At 47.8% G+C, this 27,634-nt stretch overlaps 1 long non-coding RNA gene across 1 annotated transcript; it reads left to right on the forward strand.

The window, feature by feature from the left end:
- The first annotated feature begins 2,107 nt into the window (after positions 1-2,107).
- Positions 2,108-26,400, forward strand: LOC119962362. Its single transcript, XR_005459845.1, has 3 exons — positions 2,108-2,352; positions 13,528-13,713; positions 25,964-26,400. It is a non-coding gene; the product is annotated as an uncharacterized LOC119962362 (long non-coding RNA).
- The last annotated feature ends 1,234 nt before the right edge of the window (positions 26,401-27,634 follow it).

Here is a 27,634-nt window from a genome sequence, read left to right on the forward strand (position 1 = left end):
AGCACCAGCCGCAGATCTCCTCGATCAGTCCCGGCCTCACAACCTCGACGACTACGGTGAAAATCGATGGGCACAAGACATCCTGCCTTCTTGACTCCGGGAGCACGGAAAGCTTCATCCACCCCACCACGGTAAGGCGCTGCTCCCTCGCGGTACACCCCATTACCAAGAGAATCTCCCTGGCCTCCGGATCCCATTCCGTGGAAATCCGGGGGTACTGCATTGCGACCCTCACCATCCAGGGGGTAGTGTTCAGCAACTTCCGACTCTACGTCCTCCCCAACCTCTGCGCTGCCCTGTTACTCGGTCTGGATTTCCAATGCAATCTCCAAATTTAACTTTAAAATTTGGCGGACCTCTACCACCTCTAACCGTTTGGGGCCTTAAGGTCGATCCACCATCCTTGTTTGCAAACCTCAGCCTGGATTGAAAACCTGTCGCCACCAGGAGCAGACGGTAGAGCGCCCAGGGCAGGACCTTCATCAGGTCGGAGGTCCAGCAGCTGCTACGGGAAGGCATCATTAAGGCCAGCAACAGCCTCTGGAGAGCCCAAGTGGTAGTGGTAAAGACTGGGGAGAAACAGAGGATGGTCTTCGACTACAGTCAGACCATCAATCGGTACACACAGCTCAACGCGTACCCCTTCCCACGCATATCTGATGTGGTCAACCAGATTGCACAGTACCGGGTCTTTTCTACAGTGGACCTGAAATCTGCCTACCACCAGCTCCCCATCCGCAAGGCGGACCGCAAATACACTGTGTTCGAAGCAGATGGCCGCCTCTATCATTTCCTTAGGGTTCCCTTCGGTGTCACTAACGGGATCTCGGTCTTCCAACGTGAGATGGACCGAATGGTTGACTGGTACAGACTGCGGGCCACCTTCCCGCACCTAGATAACACCACTATCTGCGGCCACGATCAGCAGGGACCATCACCACCGGGACCGAGGCGATCACATCGGAGGATCAAGACACCCGACCGACTGAACCTGTAAATTTTGTTTGAACTTGTAAATTTTGCCTGAACTGTAAATTTTTCCACCACCCCAGCTGGACTCTTTTTAACAGGGGGTGAATGTGATAGTCACCACTAACTGTATATTAGATGTAATAACTGTAAGTAACTGTATATTAGAGATAGTACGCTAAGGCTCCTGTACTAGAGGTACAGGGGTAAATCCCTGCCTGCTGGTAATTGATAGTGCATCACACCTCCAAGACTTCAAATGTAAAAATACATGCAATGCAAAATTAAATAAGATGTCCTCCTTCTGCAGTAGGGAAGGAATTGATCCGAGTTCTACAATAAAGATGGGTAGGTTCGGTGGATTAGCCATGCTAAATTGCCCCCTTTAGTTGTGGGGACAGGGTGGGGAGAGCGGAGGGCTCTTTCAGAGGGTGGGTGCGGTCTCGATGGACCAAACGGCCTCCACCTGCACAATAGTGATTCTCTGATTGTATTTAGTCTGATTTTGGTGTGTGGATGTTCTCCCTTTGACACCACTCGCCCCGTCAGTTTGTCAGAAGTCAGTTCCGACCCCTTCTGCCATTCGGGGGTTAATTTTATTGAACAAAAGAGAAAAAAACGCTGTGATACATCAGCGAACAATTCTGCCCCGGGGGGGTTCTATTTTAAATTCTCCAACCGTGTGATTTTTCCCCCAGCCCACAATTTTATATTAGGACAGAAAACCCATGGGTGCAGCTGCTCCCGTCCACGACCCAGCCGTGTTTCCCCCTCGGAGCAGATCCAGCAGCCGGAGACGATGCGGGGAGTGGGGACATAGATCGAGAATGCTTGTCCTCAACGATATGAAGTTATATCGAAGTCCCCATGTTCGTCCGAAGCTGGGGGAATTGGGCTCCAGTGCATATTCCTTGGAAATCATTCGAGCCCTGGAAGGGGGGGCTGGCACTATTTTGCGTGCCTCAGCACCGCTAAGAAGGATAAGGCCCGTGAGGGAGCGGTGACGCGGTCTCGGCCTGAAGAGGCCGCGGGGCTGCCGAGGCGGAGGGAGATGGGCAGGCGCCAGCCAGCCAGCGGCCGTTGGGACGTCTGCTGCGCTGCGCGTGTCGGCTGGAGGGGGTCGGTGCGCGCGGGGTCAGGGCCGGGGCGGCCGAGTCGCTCAGTGGCTTTGGGGAGGGGGAAAGTGCTGCAGTTGGGTGTGGAAAGCAGCTCAGCGCCTTCACTGTTTCCTCCTCCATCCCCGCGCCAAAGGGTCGCCCTTCCTGCGCTCGGACATTTTTGGAACCTGAAGCATTTTTTGTTCGCTGGAATTTCCTCGGCGGCAATTTTCCGCGCATGTTGTAAAGTCACTTGACCATGACTAATTGAATCTATTGTTTTAAGGTAACTTGCTAAATTACAATGTTTTTTTCACATTCTAGAACGGTCCCAAATTCAAACGAGGGAGTTGTTGCATTTCAGATTTCCATAAACGTCTATTTTACTTTTCAGAGCAACGCAATTTCTGCAGCGCGGCAAGGAGACCATTCGACCCATCCTGTCTGCACTAACCCTCTGAAAGAGCACTCGCCCTATCCCTGTAACCCCACCTAACATGGCACACCTTTGGACACCTAAGGGGCAATTTAGCAAAGTAATCCTAACATGTATATCTTTGGCCTATGGGAGGAAACTGGAGCAACTCTTCTTCAAAAGAAGCTTTGTCCTTGTGTACAAGGATAGATGTGGAGATGCTGGTGTTGGACTGGGATGGGCCAGGTGTTTGGACCTGTAAAGACTTAATTACCTGCAAAGACTCCCATTCCAAGTATCATCTTGTATGATTGACTTGGTCTATACATGTGTTTCTGGAACCCACCTCTTCACCTGGGGAAGGAGCTGGTCTGAAAGCTAGTGATTCAAAACAAACCAGTACGACTTTAATCTGGTGTAAGACTTCTCACTATCTAAGGCAGACACCTAAACTATATTTTTTTATTGTCTTAAAATCCCTTTAAATGTCAGACCTTTTTCATCATCATCATTCTCATTAGCTGTCAAATAGATTCCACTTTTAATTTTGCCCTGCTTTGTTCAACTGTTGCCCATCCTGTTCTTGGCTCTCCGTTCACTTCCACTGTAACCTGTCCTCAAACTGGGGCACATCGGCCTCCTCGAGTGGCCCTCCTCTTGCCCTATTTACTTTCTCATATCCAATCTGCACGTCACGTACATGTTCCTTTTCCTCAAAATATCCCACTAGGCTGTTTCCGTCGTCCTTTACTGTAATCTACCCATTTAAGTAATAGATTGCCTCTTGAGTCCTTCTAGCATCTGTGACCGTTTTTAATCTTTCCATGTTCAGAATCTGCACTGAGGGCTGTGCTATGTGGCTTTTCTTCATGCTGATGATTGCTTGTTGGAGTAATGGGCTCCGGGGTACTTTATTCTCCATGTTGGGTCACTGCAGCGGTGTAATATTTTTAATTATTCCGGCTGTATTTGTGGAAGGTTGGCAAGTGAAATCTGGTTGCCCTAATGACAGTGCTGTTACTTGGAGTTGTTTAAAACTGGTGAACGCAACCTTGCTCTCCCATCAATTCTGTCTTTTGTAACTTCTCACTATCTGTCCAGCAACCCCCCCCCCCCCTTCATTAGATTTTAAATTGGACTGACTATTGCTGCAATAAGTCTTCAAATAGATTCTCAAATTCTTGAAGCTACTGTAAATCTTGCTGCAGTTGCCTGTAAAACACAAACGATCCATTGTGTTGGGGCAAAATGGATTATTTAATCTGAACATATCTAACAATTCAAAACTTAATCTTGTAATTTCTGTAAAAATATAAATACATCTTCAGTGGTTAATTCTCTGCTAGTTTGCAAAGGGGTGGAGTAAAAGTCCTCAAGTGGATGTCATTACATCACCAGCCTTTTGTTTCAATCTAACAAACACAATTGGGGACCCATTTTATTGAACAATCCCTCCTTTACAACTTTTCTTCGCCCCAATCTCAGAATTTTTATTTTACACTGTTCCAATTCTGAGAGGAATAACTATTTGTATCTGACAAGAAGGTTCAACTCTAGGTCAATCCAACACTGGACTGGTCATAATAATTTCAAGTATCCCAGATTCCAATCAATCCTATCAATTAAAATGATCTAATTCTTGCATGCAAATTTGTATCTGGATTAAAATTCTCACGTACTTACCAAAAATATTCTGGAGTCATGATTCTGGCGAGTAAACATGAATCCAGGTTAATAACTTTTGAAAATAAAGTTTTGTTAATTAAACTTCTCTTTGTTAGCTGTTTAATTTAAGTCATTAAACTATGATCTCGAAATTACAATATCGACAGAAACGTTAAAGCTTGAAACAGATAGCATACAAACATCACCCACAAGCTAACAGAAAAAAATAGAATGTGCTTTAAAACGTCAATAACCAAAGTGAACTGCATAAATACCTTGTGGTGCTGTTTTAAATTTCCAAAATGCTTGTGATTTAAAAACTCGAGGGGAGCAGCGGTGACACAGTGGTCAGCACTGCTGCCTCACAACAAGAGGACCCGGTTCCGGGATTGGACAGGGGTCGCTGCACAAGCTAACTAAAGTTGGCGAGTGAATGGGAGTGTGGTGGGGGGAGGGGCATTGGTCATTGGAGCCTGATTGAGTCGGTTTCAATGAACCTGAGAGGTGTGAATAGTGGGGGGAGAAGATTGATATCGGTTGAGGTGTTGACTGGGGGGATTCTTGGGGTGCTGGGGTGGTCAATGGTAACAAAAAGATGGAGTGGGTCCGGCAGGATGGGTTGGGGCCTATGGTGATGGTGGATAGGAGAGGCCGGGCTGGGGGGAGAAGAGACCCTTGGTCAGAATGGTGATGTGGAACGTGAGGAGGTTAGGACTGGTGAAGAGAGCAAGACCTTTTATGCATTTCAAGAGTCTGAAAGCCGATGTGATGCTGCAAGCAACCCATCTGAGGGTGAAGGATCAGATGAGCCTGAGTGGGTGTTTCGTTTGGGGTTTCATAGTAGGGTTCGGGAGGTGGCGATTTTGGTAGACTGGTGAGGTTTCAGTTGGAGAAGATGGTGGCGGCTGCCTCGGAAAGGCAGCCAGCATAATTCAGGACCCTATGCACCCTGGACATACTCTCTTCCACCTTTCGTCAGGAAAAAGATACCAAAGTTTGAGGTCACGTGCCAACTGACTCAAGAACAGCTTCTTCCCTACTGCCATCAGACTTTTGAATGGACCTACCTCATATTAAGTTGATCTTTTCTCTACACCTTGCTGTAATTGTAACATTATATTCTGCAGTCTCCCCTTCCTTCCCTATGTACGGTCTGCATTGTTTGTACAGCATGCAAGAAACAATACTTTTCACCGAATACTAATACATGTGACAGTAATAAATCAAATCAAAAATCAGGGATGTGGGTACATGATCGTTACGTATACGTTGGAGGGGAGGCTGGTGGCATTGATAAGTGTATGTGCCACCAATTGGGATGATGTGGGGTTTGTGAAGAGAACTTTTGAGTGCCAATCTGGAAATGGATAACCATGAGTTGGTAGTAGTGGTGGGGTGGTTGGAACACAGTGCTGGAGCCGAGGGTGGACAGGTCCCAGACGTTCTCGCTGACGCTCAGGATTGGGGGGGAGGTGCGAAGGTATTGGCAGGTCTCATGAGGGAGGTGGGGGGGGGACTGGACCTGTGGAGATTTTTACACCAAGGGACCGGGAGTATTGATTTTTCTCCCTGGTACAGACGGTGTTCTCAGGGATTGACTTTTTTTGTGGTGGAAAAGGTGCTGTTGTCCGGTGTTAGGAATATTCAGCAATTATGATAATGGATCACGCTCTGCATTGGACGTGGTATTGGAGAAGAGGGCAGCCCAGAACCTGGGGTCGAGGATGGATATGGTGTTGGCGGACCAGAGTTTCAATGACAAGATTGGGAAGATGATTAAGCTGTATGCGGGGTTCAACTGCATGGGGGAGGTTTCGCCTTTGGTGGTTTGGGAGGCTCTGAAGGTGGTGGTGGGGGGGCGGGAGGTAATGTTGTTTAAGGAAAAGGTGGAGAGGGAGGAGAGCCAGCGATTGATAGAAGACATTTTAGACGTGGATGGGAGGTGATGGGAGACTTGGATCCAAGGTTCCTGGCAAAAGGAAGGAGTTTCAGGCGAGGTTTGACCTATTGTCGAAGGGGAAAGCGATGTGTCAGTTGAGAAAGGCAAGGGAGCTGAGTTCAGGGAGAAGGCAGGGCTTATGCTGGCAGGTCGGCTTCATAGGGAAGCAACGGTGAGGGAAATAGTTTGGGTGCAGGACAAGACAGGGGAGTTGTTGGTGGCTCGGAAAAAGATTAATAAGGTGCCTGAAGATTCTTATAGGGACCTGGATAATTCGGAGCCACCAGAGGATGAGGGGGAGATTAGGGAGTTTCTGGGCAGGTTAGAGTGCCCGAGGTTGGGTGAGGTGGAGCGGGCAGTGCTGGAGGAGACAATGGGGGTTGAGGATGTGAAGGTGGCAATTGGGAGGATGAAGGCACAGGAGGCAACAGGGCCAGATTTGTTTCCGGTCGAATTTTATAGAAGATTTAAGGCGAGACTAGCGCTGTTGATGGTGGAAATGTTCGAGGACGTGATGCAAAGGGGTGTCTTGCCACAAATGTTGGTGCAGGCCTCCATATTATTATTATTATTATCTTGTTGTTGCTGAAGGACAAGGATCCGGTGGAGTGTGGGTCATACAGGCCCATATCACTGCAGAATGTGGACACCAAGATATTGGCAAAGGTGTTGGTGTTAAGGTTGGAGGGGTGCCTTCTGCAGGTGATTGGGGAGGACCAGACTGGGTTCGTAAAGAGAAGAAAGTTGTCTTTGAATGTGAGAAGGCTGTTGAATTTGGTGCTTCCTCCGGCAGACGGAAGGGAGACGGAGATGGTGGCGGCGTTAGGTGTGGACAAGCCTTTTGATCAGGTGGAGTGGAATTATTTGATGGTGGTGTTGGAGAAATTTGGGATTGTGCCGAAGTTTGTGGCGTGGGTGTTTCTGTTTTATAAGGTGAGCGGGTACACAAACAATATGAATTCAGGGTACTTTGCATTGCATTGGGGTACAAGGCAGGGATGCCATACATTCCCCCTTCTCTTTGCATTGGATATAGACCCCTTGGCCATTATGCTGAGGAGCTCAGGGTTGTGGAAGGGGATAGTGATGGGGGGGTGGAGCACAGGGTATTCTTGTATGCTGATGATTTTTTTGTTGTATATTTTGGAGCCAAGCTCTTTGGCAGGGAGCATAATGGCTTTGCTTCAGAGATTTGGGACATTGTCAGGGTACAAGTTGAATTTAGGGAAAAGCGAGTTCCTTATGGTCTCTCCAGGAGTAGGAGTGGGATTGGGGCGGCTGCCATTTCATCTGGCAGCGTCTCACTTTAGGTATTTGGGGGTGCAGATGGCCTGGGATTGGGCAGATCTCAGGAAGTTCAATTTCACTAGCTTGGTGGGGAGGATGAAGGCTGACTTCTTGAGATGGGACAATCTTCCCCTGTCGTTGGCGGGCTGGGTAAACGCAGTAAAGGTGAATTTGTTTTGTGATTCTTGTTTCTGTTTCAGTACCTGCCGGTCATTTTCCCTAAAGTTTCATTTAAGGGGTAGACAGCCTGATCTTTTTTGCTTGGGTGGGAAAAGTGGCTGGGATTAGAAAGGTGATATTGCAGAGGGGACGGCAAGGCATCCCAAATTTGATATATTACGACACGGCGGTGAATGCAGGGAAGGTTCAGGGCTGGAATAGGGAGGTGGGGGCTTTGTGGGTAAGGATGGAGGCAGGCTCCAGTAGGGGGTCGGGGTTGCGGGTACTGGCAATGGTGCCACTGCTGATGGCTCCAGGGATGTATTCTGTGAGTCCAGTGGTAGTGGCTATGTTGAAAATTTGGAGGAAGTTTAGGCAGCATTTTAGGATGGGAGCTGGGTCGGGGGATGGCGATTAGGGGGAATCATGGGGTGAGATGGGGAGGATGGATACCAGATTCCGGGGATAGGAAGAGAGAGGGATCAAAGAAATAAAGGAGCTGTTTCTGGGAGGGCGATTTGCGAGTTTGGGCTGGCGCGGGGTGAAGGCTTTGGGTATATGCAGGTGAGGGACTTTGCGAGGACAGTCTTCCCAAACTTCCCTTGTTGGAGGCGGTGCTATCAGTGGAGGGGTTGGAGAGGGGGGTTGTCTCAGCCATTTACGGGAGGATTTTGGAGGAAGATGGTGTGTCCATGGAGGGGGTTAAGGCGAAGTGGGAGGAAAAGTTGGGGGCGGCGCTGGAGGGGGGATTGTGGGGTGAGGTGCTGCGGAGGGTAAACGCCTCAATCTTGCGGGTGAGGCTGGGGCTGATAGAGCTTAAGGTAGTCTATACGGTGCACCTTACAAAGTCTAGGATGAGCCGGCTGTTCAAAGGGGTGTGAGCGATGGGGGGCCCTGCGAACCATGTGCATGTGCTTTGGGCCTGCCCGAAGCGGGAAATGTTTAGTAGAATGGTGTTCAGCATTATTTTGGGGATTCTACCTGAGGAGGTGGCGCCCGGATCCCTGGAAGCCATATTCGGAATGTCGGACTGGCCAGAGCTGCAGGTGGGGGTGGATGTTTTAGCCTTCGCCTCGCTGATTGCTCGAGGCGGGTCTTGTTTATGTGGACGTCAACTTCTGCACCCTGTGCCTTGGCATGGCGGGGTTCCTGCTGGATCTTTTGGCCCTGGAAACAGTGAAATTTGCTTTAAGGGGACAAGTGATTGGTTCTACAATAGTTAAGGTTTGTTATTTCGAACTTTGGGTGTTGGTTGTTGTTGACTTCTGGGGGAGGGTGAGGTGGGCGGCTTAATGGGTTGGGGGTATTTGTGGGTTTCTTGTAAATTATAAAAATTTGTGGAATTGAAGTACTTTTTTAAAAAAAAAGTCTAAGTCTTCTGGTTTGTTCCATGGTCAAGGGCAGAAGGATGTGACTGTGGTGATCAGGAAGGTAGACGTGGAAGGGTGTTATCCTTCGCATTAGAACATAGAACGATACAGCACAGTACAGGCCCTTCGGCCCTCGATGTTGCACTGACATGGAAAAAATCTAAAGGCCATCTAACCTACACTATGCCCTTATCATCCATATGCTTATCCAATAAATTTTTTAATGCCCTCAATGTTGGCGTGTTCACTACTGTTGCAGGTAGGGCATTCCACGGCCTCACCACTCTTTGCGTAAAAAACCCACCTCTGACCTCTGTCCAAATCTATTACCCCTCAATTTAAGGCTATGTCCCCTCGTGCTAGCCACCTCCATCCGCGGGAGAAGGCTCTCGCTGTCCACCCTATCTAACCCTCTGATCATTTTGTATGCCTCTTTTAAGTCACCTCTTAACCTTCTTCTCTCAACCTCAAGTCCATCAGCCTTTCCTCATAAGATTTTCACTCCATACCAGGCAACATCCTGGTAAATCTCCTCTGCACCCGTTCCAATGCTTCCACGTCCTTCCTATAATGAGGCGACCAGAACTGTACGCAATACTCCAAATGCGGCCGTACTAGAGTTTTGTACAACTGCAACATGACCTCATGGCTCCGGAACTCAATCCCTCTACCAATAAAGGCCAACACACCATAGGCCTTCTTCACAACCCTATCAACCTGGGTGGCAACTTTCAGGGATCTATGTACATGGACACCGAGATCCCTCTGCTCATCCAAACTACCAAGAATTTTACCATTAGCCAAATATTCCGCATTTCTGTTATTCTTTCCAAAGTGAATCACCTCACACTTCTCCACATTAAACTCCATTTGCCACCTCTCAGCCCAGCTCTGCAGCTTATCTATGTCCCTCTGTAACCTGCAACATCCTTCCGCACTGTCTACAACTCCACCGACTTTAGTGTCGTCTGCAAATTTACTCACCCATCCTTCTGCGCCCTCCTCTAGGTCATTTATAAAAATGACAAACAGTAACGGCCCCAGAACAGATCCTTGTGGTACGCCACTCGTAACTGAACTCCATTCTGAACATTTCCCATCAACTACCACTCTCTGTCTTCTTTCAACTAGCCAATTTCTGATCCACATCTCTAAATCACCCTCAATCCCCAGCCTCCGTATTTTCTGCAATAGCCGACTGTGGGGAACCTTATCAAACGCTTTACTGAAATCCATATACACCACATCAACTGCTCTACCCTCGTCTACCTATTCAGTCACCTTCTCAAAGAACTCGATAAGGTTTGTGAGGCATGACCTACCCTTCACAAAACCATGCTGACTGTCCCTAATCATATTATTCCTATCTAGATGATTATAAATCGTATCTTTTATAATCCTCTCCAAGACTTTACCCACCACAGACGTTAGGCTCACCGGCCTATAGTTACCGGGGTTATCTCTACTCCCCTTCTTGAACAAAGGGACCACATTTGCTATCCTCCAGTCCTCTGGCACTATTCCTGTAGCCAATGATGACCTAAAAATCAAAGCCAAAGGCTCAGCAAACTCTTCCCTGGCTTCCCAGAGAATCCTAGGATAAATCCCATCTGGCCCCGAGGACTTATCTATTTTCACCTTGTCCAGAATTGCCAAAACTTCTTCCCTACGCACCTCAATGCCATCTATTCTAATAGCCTGGGTCTCAGCATTCTCCTCCACAATATTATCTTTTTCTTGAGTGAATACTGACGAAAAGTATTCATTTAGTATCTCGCTTATCTCCTCAGCCCCCACACACAACTTCCCACCACTGTCCTTGACATACCTATAGAAAGCTTTTGGGTTTTCCTTGATCCTACCTGCCAAAGACTTCTCATGTCCCCTCCTTGCTCGTCTCAGCTCTCTCTTTAGATCCTTCCTCGCTTCCTTGTAACTATCAAGCGCCCCAACTGAAACTTCACGCCTCATCTTCACATAGGCCTCCTTCTTCCTCTTAACAAGAGATTCCACTTCTTTGGTAAACCACGGTTCCCTCGCTCGACCCCTTCCTCCCTGCCTGACTGGTACGTACTTATCAAGAACATGCAATAGCTGTTCCTTGAACAAGCTCCACATATCCAGTGTGCCCAACCCTTGCAGCCTACTTCTCCAACCAACACATCCTAAGTCATGTCTAATGGCATCATAATTGCCCTTCCCCCAGCAATAACTCTTGCCCTGCGGGGTATACTTATCCCTTTCCATCACTAACGTAAAGGTCACCGAATTGTGGTCACTGTTTCCAAAGTGCTCACCTACCTCCAGATCTAACACCTGGCCTGGTTCATTACCCAAAACCTAATCCAATGTGGCCTCGCCTCTTGTTGGCCTGTCAACATATTGTGTATCATCCCACGTTGGAGATCTCCATTGCCTTCCGAAAATACACAAGGCCAACACACGAGGCCGTCCTACTGTATCAGACAATGGGACCCTGTGTGAGAATCTCTCTGGCTACATCGAGGGTATCTTGAAACCCATCGTATAAGGAACTCCCAGCTTCTGTCGTGACACGACGGACCTCCGACAGAAACTCCGTACCCATGGACCAGTTGAACCGGGAACATTCCTCGTCACAATGGACGTCTCGGCACTCTACACCAGCATCCCCCATGACGACGGCATTGCTGCAACAGCCTCAGTGCTCAACACCGACAACTGCCAATTTCCAGACGCAATTCTGCAACTCATCCGCTTAATTCTGGATCACACGTCTTCACCTTCGACAACAAGTTCTTCATCCAGATGTATGGAATAGCCATGGGGACAAAATTCGCACCTCAATATGCCAACATCTTCATGCACAAGTTTGAACAAGACCTCGTCACTGCACAGGACCTTCAACCGACATTATACACCAGATACAGCAATGACATTTTTTTCCTTTGGATCCACGGCGAAGAATCACTGAAACGACTACATCATGACATCAATAAGTCCTATCCCACCATCAGACTTACCATGGACTCCTCTCCAAAATCGGTTGCATTCTTGGACACACTCATCTCTATCAAGGGCGGTCACCTCGGCACTTCGCTTTACCGCAAGCCCACAGATAACCTCACACAGGATCTGCTCAGACAAGGAGGAGGGTAACAAACATCTACAGACGCTGAAAGGTGCCCTTGTACGAAAGGGATATGGCGCTCGACTCATTGATCGACAGTTCCACCGCTCCAACCTCCTCAGAAGACAAACATGGGACACAACCAACAGAGTACCCTTTGTCATCCAGTACTTCCCTGGAGCGGAGAATCTATGACATCTTCTTTGCTACCTTCAACACGTCATCGATGAAGATGAACATCTTGCCAAGGTCATCTCCACACCCCCACTACTTGCCTTCAAACAACCGCGCAACCTCAAACAAACCATTGTTTGCAGCAAACTACCCAGCTTTCAGAACAGTGACCACAACACCACATAACCCTGCCATGGCAATCTCTGCAAGACGTGCCAGATCGTTGACATGGGTACCACCATAACTCGGGTAAGCGTTCTCCAAGCGTTCTTCAGGATGTACGACAACACAAAATCGCCGAGCAGAAACTTGCAGCCAAGTTCCGCAAACATGAGTACGGCCTCAACCGGGACCTTGGATTCATGTTGCATTACATTCATCCCCCATAATCTGGCCTGGGCTTGCGAAATCCGACCAACTGTCCTGGCTTGAGACAATTCACACCTCTTTAACCTGGGGTTACACCACTCTCTGGCTCTGTAAAGACTTAATTACCTGCAAATGCTCGCTTTCAAAATATCGTCTTGCATCTTTGACTTTGTCTATATATATGTTTCTGGAACATATCTCTTCATTCACCTGATGAAGGAGCAGTGCTCCGAAAGCGAGTGATTTAAAAAAATATATAAATTTGGAGTACCCAATTAATTTTTTCCAATTAAGGGGCAATTTAATGTGGCCAATCCACCTATCCTGCACATCTTTGGGTTGTGGGGGTGAAACCCACACAAACATAGGGAGAATGTGCAAACTCCACACGGACAGTGACCCAGAATCGAACCTGGGATCTCGGGGCCATGAGACAGCAGGGCTAACCCACTGCGGCACCGTGCTGCCCAGAAAGCTAGTGATTTGAAACAAATCTGTTGGACTTTAACCTGGTTAGATAGAACAGTACAGCACAGAACAGGCCCTTCGGCCCTCGATGTTGTGCCGAGCAATGATCACCCCACTCAAACCCACGCACCCACCCTATACCCGTAACCCAACAACCCCCCCTTTAACCTTACTTTTTAGGACACTACGGGCAATTTAGCATAGCCAATCCACCTAACTCGCACATCTTTGGACTGTGGGAGTTGTAAGACTTCTTACTGTCCTTGCTTTAAGGCACCCTGTTTAATATATTTTTGTTCTACAATCATTTATTCATTAATGCCTGTTTTTCTGACTTATTTGGGGTTTTTCATTTGTCATCATTGACATGTTGTGCATCATCCTAGTTGTGTTCCATGTCATCATCAACTTTGATCTGGCATTGTGTCCTGTGACCTGATTAACACCATTGTGAAAAAAGTGATATGTTTATTTACATTCATGTTTTTTTTAAAAATATGCTGCAGCCAAGTTCTGAAGAAAATATATCCAAACCAGCAGGAAGTTTGAGCTGCTCATTTTTGTGATGAAAAGACCCATGGCATGGCTCTGCAAGATGATTTTAATTTTGGAATTCCAGGTGTGCCTGCTGTGGGTGTGTGACAGAGGCCATTTTAAAGTCGGTTAGAGACAGCATTTGCTACAATACACAGGTAAAATGACTTTCCTCATCGCGGGGCTTGTTTGGGTTAGAAATACAGGACGGCAGGGCGGCATGGTGCGGTTAGCACTGGTGCCGAGGACCTTTTTAAAAAATAAATTTAGATTACCCAATTCATTTTTTCCAATTAAGGGGCAATTTAGCGTGGCCAATCCATCTAGCTTGCATATTTTTTGGGTTGTGGGGGCGAAACCCACGCAAACACGGGGAGAATGTGCAAACTCCACACGGACAGTGACCCAGAGCCGGGATCAAACCTGGGACTTTGGCGCCATGAGGTCGCAGTGTGCCTCTGCGCCACTGTGCTGCCCAGTGCTGAGGTCACTGTCCGTGTGCAGTTTACACATTCCCCAGTGCCTGCTTGGGTCTCAGCCCCACAACCCAAATATGTGCATGGCAGGTCGATTGGCCACATTAAATTGTCCCTTAATTGGAAAAATGAAAAATAATACAGGACGACACATTACTTATTCTTCACCATGCTGACTCTGCAATCACCTGATTAATTATGGACCCCCAATCTGGCCTTTGCTTTATGATTGCAGCAGGTGAGACTGGGGGGTGGGGGGCATTTTCAGGTTGCTTGTTTCAGGCTTGGGATGAGTGCTGCAATACCTCGGAATCACTCTTAAATATGAGTCCGAAACACCCAGTAGGTGGAGCTAGTAAGTCTGCTGATGCCAAGAAGCCGACATGCCCAGCATTGGTGCTAAATCACTCCAAGCCTCCTCCCTGTGGAGGTCAAACATCTCCACCAACTTGACCAAAATGACAGAAGTTTCATTTGGATAACACCAAACAGAAATATCATTGGGAATATATAAGAGGCTCGGTCAAAGAGACAGAGTGTAAAAACCGCTAAGCAACTTCTCTAACTGACGCTTTAAACACCTGTCCACATGTGGCACAGCCTGAAGACTGCTCAATGCACAATCAGCCATCTATGAATCCATTGAGCGGCATTGGAAGCAATTTCCAGAAAGTAATTTCCAAACTGAGGAACGGTTTAGGAGAGACCGGTAAGTGTTAGCAATTTGTCCAATATTTCTTTTATATTTAGTGATTTTTTTTTTTGTAAGTGCCCAGTTCTGCTGCACGTGGATGCTCCAGTATTGCAACTTGTACATTGGGTCTTCCACCACCCGGGGGAAAAAACAGGAAATTAACTCTGTTTTTAACATTGGTTCCTATGGCTTTGTTGGGATTTTCAGAAATACAAGCACAACGTGCGGATTTACTGTGTGAAATAATAGATATCCAAGTACAAGGGAACAGTTTCTAAATGTCTGGAGCCTGATGTTTCTCATGTATGACATCTAAGGGGCGGGACGTGGCATAGTGGTTAGCACTGGGACAATGGTGCTGAGGACCCGGGTTCGAATCCCGGCACTGGGTCCACTGTCCGTGTGGAGCTTGCACATTCTCCCCGTGTCTGCGTGGGTTTCACCCCCACAACCCAAAGATGTGCAGGTTAGGTGGATTGGCCACACTAAATTGCCGCTTAATTGTGAAAATAATAATTGGGTACTCTAACTTTTCAGAAAAAAAATGTATGACATCAAAACTTAATTAGACACAGCCCTGTAAAATCTCAATATAGTTCTATAGTTGTGCAGCCTTTTCACAGGCCAGTATTGGATTGGATTTGTTTATTGTCACATGTATCGAGGTAGAGTGAAAAGAATTATTTTGCGAGCAGCTCAAACAGATCATTTAGTACATGAAAAGAAAAGAAAATACATCATAGGGCAACACAAGGTACACAATGTAAATACATAGACATCGGCATCGGGTGTCGCATACAGGAGTGTAGTATTAATCAGGTCAGTCCATAAGAGAGTTGTTTAGGAGTCTGGTAACAGCGTGGAAGAAGCTGTTTTTGATTCTGTTTATGCGTGTTCTCAGACTTTCTCCTGCCTGATGGAAGAAGTTGGAAGAGTGGGTGAGCCAGGTGGGAGGGGTCTTTGATTCTGTTGCCCGCTTACCCAAGGCAGCGGGAAGTGTAGATAGAATCACTTGATGGGAAACGGGTTTGTGTGATGGACTGGGCTGTGTTCATGACTCTGAAGTTTCTTGCGGTCTTGGGCCAAGCAGTTGCCATATCAGGCTGTGATGCAGCCAGGTAGGATGCTTTCTACAGTGCTTCTGTAAAAGTTGGTAAGAGTCAATGAGAACATGCCGAATTTCCTTAGTTTCCTGAGGACGTAAAGGCGCTGTTGTGCTTTCTTGGTGGTAGCATCGACGTGGGTGGACCAGGGCAGATTTTTGGTGATGTGCACCCCTAGGAATTTGAAACTGTCAACCATCTCCACCTCGGCACGTTTGATGCAGACAGGGGTGTGTACAGTGCTTTGCTTTCTGAAGTCAATGACCAGCCCTTTAGTTTTGCTGGCATTGAGGGATAGATTGTTGTTGTTACACCACTCCACTTGGTTCTCTATCTCCGTCCTGTATTCTGACTCGTCGTTGTTCAAGATCCGACCCATGATGTTCGTGTCGTCAAACTTGTAGATTAAGTTGGAACCAAATTTTGCCACGCAGTCGTGTGAAAAGGAAGTGTAGTAAGGGGCTAAGTACACAGCCTTGCGGGCGCCCGGTATTGAGGACTATCATGGAGGAGCTGCTGTTGTTTATTCTTACTGATTGTGGTCTATGGGTCAGGAAGTCAAGGATCCAGTTGCAGAGTGAGGAGCCGAGTTCTAGGTTATGGAGCTTTGATATGAGCTTGGCAGAGATTATGGTGTTGAAGGCGGAGCTGTAGTCAATAAATAGGAGTCTGATGTAGGAGTCCTTGTTGTCGAGATGATCCAGGGATGAGTGTAGGGCCAGGGAGATGGCGTCTGCTGTGGACCGGTTGCGGCGCTATGCGAATTGCAGTGGATCTCGGCATCCTGGGAGTATGGAGTTGATGTGACCAACCTCTCGAAGCACTTCATTACGATTGATGTCAGGGCAACTGGAAGGGAGTCATTGAGGCACGTTGGCACCGGTATGATGGTGGTCTTCTTGAAGCAGGTGGGGAGCTCGGAGCAGAGTAGGGACGGATTGAACACATCTGCCAGCTGGTCCGCGCAGGCTCTGAGTGCATGACCAGGGACCCTGTCCGGGCCCATCGCTCTCCGAAGGTTCACTTTCAGGACGGCCAATCTGACTTTGGAAGTTGTCAAGGTGGGTATTGGTGTATCCGGGGCTGCTGGGGCACTCGACAGCGGATTGATGGTTTCCTGCTCGAACCGAGCATAGAGTGCATTTAGTTCATAGGGGAGGGGTGTGCTGCTGCCGGAAATGCTGCTCGGCTTCGCTTTGTAGCTTGTTATGTTGTTTAGGCCTTGCCACAACCAACGAGAGTCTGTAACGCTAGTCTGTGACCCTAGCTTGTTCTGATATTGTCTCTTGGCATCCCGGATGGCTTGCGTAGGTCGGATCTGGACTTTTTGTGTGGGTCAGGGTCACCTGACTTGAACGCTTCAGACCTGTACTTGAGCAGTGAGTCAATCTCCCGATTAAGATATGGTTTACGGTTGGGGTTTGTACGTACTGCTTTCTTTGGCACGCAGTCATTCACACATTTGCTGATTAAGTCTGTGACGGCAGGCAGCACAGTGGCCTAGTGGTTAGCATAACCGCCTCACGGCGCTGAGGTCCCAGGTTCGATCCCGGCTCTGGGTCACTGTCCGTGTGGAGTTTGCACATTCTCCCCGTGTCTGCGTGGGTTTCGCCCCCACAACCCAAAAATGTGCAGAGTAGGTGGATTGGCCACGCTAAATTGCCCCTTAATTAGAAAAAATAATTGGCTAATCTAAATTTAAAAAAAAAAAAGTCTGTGACGGCGGTGGCATACTCATTTAGTTTGATCGATGAGTTCTTAAATATGGACCAGTCCACTGGCTCCAAGCAGTCACGTAGGGGCTCTTCTGTTTCCTCGGACCAGCACTGCTCGAGCTTCTGAGCCGGTATCTCCCCTTACGTTTCTGCTTGTATGCCGAGAGAAGGAGCACCGTCTTATGGTCTGATTTTCCAAATTGCGGTCGGGGGATGGAACGGTAGGTTTTTGCCCTTGATGTTTGAGTAGCAGTGGTCAAGAGTGTTGTCGTCCGTGGTGGGACAGGAGATGTGTTGGTGGAATTTTGGCAGTACACTGTTGAAAACGCTGAATGAATCTGAGCCTTAAGACAGTTTATTGAATATTTATGTGCAATGTTGCCATCCTTTTCCACCACCTTTAAAAATGCATGTTTAGTACTCGTCACTGAAATATTATTTATAGTTATACCTGTTCAAACAAGTGAATAAAGCTCTCTGCCAGGAAACAGTGACTTTTTTAACCTGAGTGTGTATCTCTTGGGTTGCATAAATAATACAATGGACCTTTGTTTTGGTAACACTGCAGTAGAATTTATGTAGAATTCCTTTTTTTAAGAAAATATTTTATTAAGGCATTTATAATTTTAACAATTTAAAAAAAATAAAAAAATCTAAAATACCCAATTTTTTTTCCCATTAAGGGGCAATTTAGTGTGACCAAGATGTGCAAACACCACAAGGACAGTGACCCAGAGGCGGGAATTGAACCCGGGACCTCGGCACTGTAGGCAGCATTGCTAACCACTGTGCCACAGTGTCGCCCTTAATTTGAACCATCAGGTATCAAAAGGAACAAAACAAGATAAACAACACACCCACCTAGTAACAAACCCCAGCCAACATGGCTAGCACAAACAGGATCTCTTTCCCCAGCCCCACTTTCCACTGGTCTTCCTCAGCTTACTCAACCCCCACCCTGCTGACCGCTGGATTTTTCTTGAAGAGCTCAATGAACGGCTGCCACCTCTGGGCAAACCCCTGTAGCGATCCCCTCAAGGCGAACTTGATTTTTTCGAGTCTGAGAAACCGCCATGTTGTTAACCCATACCCCAGACTTCGGGGACTCAGAGTCTGTCCATCCTAGTAGGAACTGACTCCGGGCCACCAGGGAGGCAAAGACCAGAACATCGGCTCTCTCACCCCCCTGGGCTCCCGGATCTTCCATCGCACCAAAGGTCCCCACTTCTGGACTCAGTATCACCCTCACCGTTAATACTTCTGACATGACATCAGCAAACCCTTGCCAGAAACCTCTCAACCTCGGTCATGCCCAGAACATATGGACATGGTTCGCAAGTCCCCCCGCACAGCGCCCACACCTATTCTCCACCCCCTCTAAGAACCTGCTCATCCTGGCCACCGTCATGTGCGCTCTGTGGACCACCTTGAATTGTACTAGCCTGAGCCCCACACACGACGTGGATGCATTGACTCGCCTCAGGGCCTCCTCCCATAATCGGGTCTCCAGCTCCCCACCCACCTCTTCTTCCCACTTTTACTTCACCTCCCCTTAGCGGGGCTCCCTCCCACTCCATCAGTTCCTTGTAGATCTCTGAAACATTCCCCTCCTCTAGTCCTACTCTCAACACCACATTATCCTGTAGTCCCTGGGGCGGTAGGTGCGGGAAGGTCGAAACCTGCCTCCGCACAAAGTCCTTTACCTGCAGAAACCGGAACCCATTCCCAAGCTCAAACTCCTCTTCTAAGTCCTCCAAGCTCGGAAAGCCCTCATCGATAAAGAGATCTCCAAATCTCTCGATCCCTGCCCGTTGCCATCTCCGGAACCCTCCAGCCAGCGCCCCCCCAGAGTGAACAGGTTATTACTTATCGGTGTTCACATCGACGCCCCCTGTGTTGCCGCCACTGTCCACACACTCTCAGGGCTGCCACCAGTACCGCGCTTGTGGAGTACTTGGCTGGCAAGAATGGCAGAGGTGCCGTTAACAGTGCCCCTAAACTCGTGCCCCTACATGAGGCCGCCTCCACCCGCTCCCAAACTGACCCCTCCCCCTACACACATCCTGACCATCGCTAAGTTTGCTGCCCAATAATAATTTATAAAGTTCAGAAGGGCCAGCACCCCTCTTGTCCCCGCTCCAGCAGCACCATCTTCACCTATGGGGATTTATCTGCCCACACAAATCCCTAGATCACCGCGTTCACTTTTTTAAAGAACGCCTTGGGGATAAAACTGGGAGGCTCTGAAATACAAACAGGAACCTTGGGACACCCCGTCATCTTCACTGTCTGCACCCTCCCCGCCAATGACAGTGGAGCGCATCCCACCTCCAAACGTTGCCCCTCATCTGTTCTGCCAACCGACCCAGATTCAGCTTGTGCAGCTGCTCCCACTCTCGTGCCACCAGGATGCTCAAATACCGAAAGCTTCCCATTGCCACCTGGAACTGCTACTCCCCCAGTCTCTTGTCGTGCCCCCTCGCCTGAATCGCAACGACTTCGCTCTTGCCCATATTCAATTTATACTCCGAAAATTGACCGAATTCCTCTAATACCCCATAATCCCCCCAATCTCCCCCCTGTGGGTCTGAAATAAACAGAAGCAAATCATCCCCGTACAGCGAGACCCTGTGCACACAGCCCCCCCCCCCCCAGCGCACTATCCCCTACCAGACCCCCGACGTTCTCAGTGCCATCGCCAACGGCTCTATAGCCAGGACAAACAGCAGTGGGAAAAGTGGGCACCCTGCCTCGACCCCGGTGCAGCCTGAAATAGCCGGAACTCACCCGGTTTGTTCGCACACTCGCCACCGGTGCCTGATGTATAACAACCGGACCCTGACAACAAATCCCTGCCCAAACCCAAATCTCCCCAGGACCTCGCACAGATATTCTCACTCCAACCGATCAAAGGCCTTTGCTACGTCCGTGGCTACCACCAACTCTTCCTCTCATTATGATCACATTAAGTAGCCTCCTAATGTTGGCCGCCGTTTGCCTCCCTTTTGCAAACCCCATCTGATTCTCTCATATCAACCCAATCCTCTCATACCAACACAATCCTCTATTCCCGAAGCCAAGTTCTTAGCCACTAGTTTGGCATCTACATTTAGCAGGTAAATCGGTCTGTATGACCCACATTGTTCAGGGTCTTTTTCCCGCTTCAAAATGAGAGACGTCGAAGCCTGTGACAATATTGGGGGGAGCACACCCAGCTCCCTCGCCTCGTTAAAAGCCCATGCCAGCAACGGCTCCAATATCTCGGAGAACTTCTTATAAAATTCCACCGGGTACCTGTCCGGAATCAAGGCCTTGCCCGATTGCATTGCCTCCAGCCCCTCCACCACTTCTACCATCCCAATTGGGGCCTCCAGGCTCACCAACTCCTCATCTACCTTCGGGAACTCCAACCCCTCTGAAGACCGCCTCATCACCTCCCCCCTGGCTGGGGCTTCCGATTCATACAACTTGCTGTAAAAGCCCCTTAAGGCCCATTCACCCCCGCCGGGTCCAAGACCGTATTCCCTCCTGCATCTTTCACTTTCCCGATCTCCCTTGCAGCCTCCTGTTTCCTCAACTGGTGCGCTAGCATCCTGCATCCCTTATCCCCATACTCATATACCGCCCCTCTCACCATTCTCAACTGCTCCACCGCCTTTCCCGTAGATAGTAGTCCAAACTCCATCTGCAGCCTCTGCCGCTCCTTTAGCAGCCCCGCCTGTAGGGCATCCGCATACCTCCTATCCACCTGCAGGAATTCCTCCACTAGCCTTTCTGCCTGCTCCGCCTTCTCCCTATGTGCCCAAATCGATATAAACTCCCCCTGACCACTGCTTTCAGTGCCTCCCATACCGGACCCCAGAGTATTCAACATACACCAGCCCCGCCAACAACGTCTTACCGAACACAAAAAAATCTATTCGGGAGTACACCTTGTGCATATGGGAGAAGGATGAAAATTCTTTCACCCTCTGTCTCCCAAATCTCCATGTTTGGGGCATAGATGTTCACTAATACCACCGGCGACCCCTCCAATTTCCCACTCACCATAACATACCTCCCCCCAGAGTCAGCCACTGTACTTCCCACTTCAAATCCACCCGACTGTTGATCAAAATCGCCATCCCCTTTGTTTTAGAATCCAATCCCGAGTGAAATACTTGTCCTACCCATCCCTTCCTCAGTCTAGTCTGGTCCCCCACCTTCAGATGAGTCTCCTGTAGCATAGCCACATCCGCCTTCAATTTTTTTAAATGTGTGAACACAAAGCCCCTTTTGACCGGCCCATTCAACCCTCACGTGATCAGCCTGGATATTGGGGGGGGGGGGGGGGGCAAAGCACCCTTCCACCCCCCCCCCCCCCCCCCCCCCCCCCCATGGGCCAGCCTGCATCCCGCACCTCCTCAGGCCTGCCCTTGGGCACCCACCATCATCGTTCCTCCTGCTGGAAAAAAAATAAAAATCGCTTATTGTCACAAGTAGGCTTCAATGAAGTTACTGTGAAAAGCCCCTAGTCACCACATTCGGCGCCTGTTCAGGGAGGCTGGTACAGGAATTGAACCGTGCTGCTGGCCTGCCTTGGTCTGCTTTCAAAGTCAGCGATTTAGCCCAGTGTGTTAAACCAGCCCCAAACCAGCCTCCTACCACTTTTTTGATGCCAAGTACCATCGAATGATATAGTTCAACTGACTGGGATGTTTACACCTGAGATCGAATTAGGTTTAATATCTTCCAATATGGAGGGCACCAGGGTGGCGCAGTGGGTTAGCACTGCAGCATCACGGCATCGAGGACCCAGGTTTGATCCCTGCTCTGGGTCACTGTCCGTGTGGAGTTTGCACATGCTCCTCGTGTTTGCGTGAGATTCGTCCCCACAACCCTAAAGATATGCAGGGTAGGTGGATTTGCCACGCTAAATTGCCCCTTAATTGGGAAAAAATGAATTGGGCACTCTAAATTTATGGGAAAAAAAATAATATCTTCCAATATGTGAATAAAGATATATGTTGGTCCACTAGAAGGTAATAACAGCAGTAACAAATGTATTTTCTTCTTGTACTTGGAACTTGAAGTTACATTTTTCCAGTTGTGATTTTTAAAAAATTTCTTTATTTGCCTCCTTTTTCATATTTTCTCCCCAATTTACACCCACCAACAATAAGCAATAATCAGTAACAAATATGCCAATCCCCATATCAATAACAACGATCCCATCCTCCCACCAAACGCAAACCATTCACCCACATGTTCACATAAACAGCTGACAAAAAGGAATCAGGAATCCCCCATAGCCCCCATTAACACCCATCGCCCCCCCCCCCCCCCAACTAATGTTTGATGTTATCCAATTCTTGAAAGTGCATAATGAATAATGCCTATGAATTGTAGAACCCCTCTGTCCTTCCCGTCAGTTCAAACTTAACCTTCTCAAGATTCAGGAATTCCAACAGGTCCCCCCGCCATGCCAGGGCACAGGGTGGAAAGGCTGCTCTCCAACCCACCAGGATCCGCCTTCGGGCAATCAACGAGGCGAAGGCTATAACATCTGCCTCCGCACCCGTTTCCAACCCTGGCTGGTCCGACACCCCGAATATGGCCTCCCAGGGGACCGGGTCCAGTTTCATGTGCACCACTTTAGAAATTATCCTAAAAACCTCCTTCCAGTAGTCCTCTAGCTTTGGACAGGACCAAAACATATGAATGTGTTTAGCCCCTGTTGCACGTTTTACTTGAGTGTATTACGCATTTATTGGAGTGTATTAACACGCCTCCGTTTAAAGGCCGTGTGCTTAACACTACTACAGCTCTGTGTATGTATTTTCAGCTCGGAGTCGCCAGGTGCCGTATTTAGACACCTCACAAGTATTTCAAGGTCAGGTTCAAAGTAATAAAACTATACACCGATTAGTAAGTTCAAACGATTGATATTTATTATACAAATATAATAAATACGCATGCATACGCTAAAGACTAATATTTATTTCTACTATTTAAACGACTAAATACTTATTTAAGTAGGAACCAGCAAGGTCAGGGGACAAGGCCTTTGTTCCTTTCTGGACTGCACCTTCTGTTCTCTAATAGTCGGATAATGTATAAGCAATGCCGGGTTCACGTAGTGAGCGTCGTTTTGGCACTTACTGAACGATGGCTGGTGCTCAACGGCTGGTGATGGAAGACAGGATCTGGAGGCTGGAGTCGGAGTCAGAACAGCAAGCCGGAGCAACAACAACAGCGAGGCCGGAACAAAACAGCAACGGAGCCGGAGCACAACAGACCTGGGCCGGAGTCAACAGACAGAACCATGTGCGGGGTCTACCTTTATAGGTCCCCCAATGTCCGTGCCTTTTCGGGGCGGGCCTCTACCTGCCATGTATCGATTGGGTCATTTCCCAATCGATATCTTACAAATCCCCCAATCTGAGGGTCTCTTCTCGATGGGTGGGGCGGTCTCTAGGGTCTTTTGTGATGGATACTTCTGGTGCCGTTTCGTCTGGGCGTCCACTCAAAGTATCCATTCAAACCCAAATGTTGCTATTGTGTGGGCCCAGATCTGGATCGCCTCATTACTATGCAAAGCGTTTTGCCAATTACACCTTTGGTTGAGATCTTGCACCTGGCCATAAACTAGTTTTGATATGTGCAGAATGCTAATTAGCCTTTGCAAACTGCTTGTCTTGGCTAAGACTGTTTTCTCCCTACAGCCTTAGCAGTTCTCCATTGTGTTAGCCCAGTGTCCATCTTAGGTGGCTACAACCCCCCCCCCCCCCCCCCCCCCCGGCAATGTTCACACACATCTTCTACTCCTTCAAAGAATCGGCTCATCCTCGCCCTCATGAGGTGTGCTCTGTATACCACCTTCAGCTATATCAGCCCCAACCTCGCGCACAAGGTGGAGGCATTCACTCTCACACCAGAACCCCCTCCTCCATATCCTCTCCCAACTCTTCCTCCCACTTTGCTTTGATCCCTTCCAGTGGTGCCCTCTCCTCCTCCAAAATAGCTCCGTAGACCGCTGACACAACCCCCTTCCCCAGTCCCCCTGTCGTCAGCACCTCCTCCAGCAATGTGGAGGCCGGCTCCTCTGGAAAGTTCTGTATCACCTTTCTAGCAAAACCTCGAACCTGCATATATCTAAACATTTCCACTTGCTCCAACTTCACTTCCAGCTCCTTCAATCCTGCAAACCGACCCCTAAGAAACAAATCCTTTAGTGTCTTAATCCCCTTCTCCTTCCATTTCCAAAAATTTCCATCCCACCTCCCTGGCACAAATCTGTGGTTCTCGCGAATCGGCATTTCCCTTGACCCTGCCCCCAACCCGAAGTGTTGGCGGAACTGCCTCCAAATTTTCAATGAAGCTATTATTCCCGGACGTCCAGCTGTGATTTTTGATAGATTTCAAACTCCTGTGAGACATTGTGCTAGCCTTGTACAAAATTGTCATATATGCTTTTTCTGCTGACATGCCCAAATGTGACCACCTCATCATTTACTCTTTTATGTTGATATTGATACACAGAAAAAAAGTATTCTGCTCGTGGATGGAAGAAAATGAAAGGAGCACTTTTTTTTTAAAAAAAAGTATTTTTAATAAGGCATTTACGATTTTACCAATTTTACCAATATATCAAAAGAGCAAGAGCAACACACGCCAAACCAACATCAGAACCCAGCCAACATAGTGCATTCTGCCCATGACAGGAGAAAAGTGCTAAATGTGATGGAAATTGTGATTGCAAGGAGGAGCCAAGAAGTATTATGTGACATTTTGGCCTCTTCATTGATTTTGATATATTCAATGATGGAAATTGAGGTTTGAATAGGGTAAATAAAGCGATCTAAGCAGTGTGGGGACGTAGCTCAGTGGGCAGAGTGCAAGCTTTGTCTGCTTGAGGGCCCGGATTCAAGCCCCGGAGTCCCCATGTCAATTTTGTACTTTTTAAAAATCCAACTACCCAGCCGCATTTTACCGTTTCATTGATGGAACAATCGTCTGTAACATTGCATGTTTTATATTTATCTCCAAGCTCCCAATTCCATCAATTGCAATGGATAAATATATCAAGAAATGTTTTCTGATGTCACTCTGATGGTCAGAATGTTTCAAGCCAAGGCAATTTTAGCACAATATACCACGTTCAATAGCCATTGAAGAGCAGCAGCATCATCCTCTGCGTTAAACGATCCACCTGCTGTGCACCACACTCAGCAATAGGGATTCGTGTTCTTTTGAGATGACAGTCAGTTTGTTCCTGTTCCCCAACAATGAACTGGGCCTGGCTGCTAATGGTGGGCAAATGGGGAATACTTCTGGGAGGTTGCTGGGTTTGAGGAGGCTCCAGGGAGAGGGATGGGTCTGATTGGGATCGATGAGAAAAGGACAACGGTAATTTTAATACTGAGCATAAATTCTTCCAGGAGAAAACTGCCCAACACTTGGAATGGAATTCTGGACACGGATTAAAACTAAAATCTTTTTGAGGAAGATGACAAACAAGAAGTGATTCACGGTATTGGGCCGTTCAAGTTTGAAGAATGCAGGTGAGTTGAGTTTCGGCGTTTGGAACGATGTTGTGATGTAGAGGATGAGAAACCTCAGAAGAGAAAGACCAAGCCTGAATCCAGAGCAGACTTGGAGCAACTGCTGTAGAATGATGGAATGGTTCCAGCTCTAGAATGGTGCTTGTTGCGCAGAGAAAGAGTGTGAAATGTGATTGAGAAAAGACATCCCGACTGTAAGGAAAAGCGGTGAATGTAGCAAGTGGTGTCTTGTGACATTTTGTATTGTTGACTGCTGGTGAAATATTGAACAATAAAAAGGCGGCGAAAATGTGTGCGGCTGATGTAATAAATACAATTCTGACGTGGTGATGAGTCAATGATGAGCTCAAAGCTTTGAAGCTTTTTAATGAGGTTTGAATAGGGTAAATAATGAGGGAGCTAGGGAGGTGGGGATTAGGTCAGTGTCAGAGTAGATGTTTGGCACACATAAGGCCCCGGGTTCTATTCCCGTGTCCCCACCCGAATTTTATTTTTTTAATGTCCAAAAACGCATAAAATACATTGACATCCATTCATGAATTGTCTGAAACTCCAAATTTAGCTCTTTGCTGCCAAGTTCAGCTCGTAAATATGTTCGACATATTCACGCGGATGTTGTTTCAAACCATGAGAATAACTTTAACCACATTAAATTACTTTCCAAACAATAGTTGCCACTTTAGGGCGCAAACATCGAAACCTTTCCAAGCATCCAATCCGTCAGGATTCTGGCACATAGATTTGGCGCCAAATTAGAGACGAACCTGTTACCAACGAACAGTAATTTTTGATCGCCCATAATATGTCATAATATCACTTTCTTTCTGTCTGGATCTTTGTTATCAATAAATAACGGACCTAGTTGCAGCTGCTGTGATCACATTTATTTATATACATTGTGTGTATATAAATAACCGGATTGCTGGATAAATCCAAGTGTGGCACAGGCTTTCTGGTGCTGTCACGAGCCTTCAACACAGTCTGGATTAAAGATGCTGAATCGCAGCAGGATCGTCCTCTGCTTTAAATATTTCACCTGCTGTGGACCACATTCAGCAATAAGCGGATTCGTGGGATCAGTGTCAGTTTGTCCCAGTTCCCCAACAATGAATTGTCTCCGTGCCATCCCTCGACAAGCGACATGCCACCCATACGGACACGTAGAAAGAGGTGACTGCAATGCCCAAAACGCTGGCAACGCATACAACCCCATTCAACTAAGAGTCCAACTTCAACAGGCTCCTAAACAACAGGGAGGAAATGGAAACTCAAACCTAAGCCGCACAAATACCATCTTAATTAGAGGAACTTTAAGCACACATTGAAAGTTATCATCTGTGGCAATATTCCGAATTATGAGCTCCTATCTAACTCTGACCTAATTCGAAGTGAAACTGAACTGCGCGATAACTGTGCACTTGAAGAAAGTAGCAACGAAGACAAGAACGAGTCAACCTGGTTCTGAAAGTGGCAATCACAAGCTGGAGCGCATCAACATCAGTACTTTGGTCATCAGCGATGTCTGTGTGTTCTGTGACCGAGTACTGA

This window comes from Scyliorhinus canicula, chromosome 1 (assembly GCF_902713615.1).
Source record: "Scyliorhinus canicula chromosome 1, sScyCan1.1, whole genome shotgun sequence".
In the NCBI taxonomy this organism is placed as follows: Eukaryota; Metazoa; Chordata; class Chondrichthyes; order Carcharhiniformes; family Scyliorhinidae; genus Scyliorhinus; species Scyliorhinus canicula.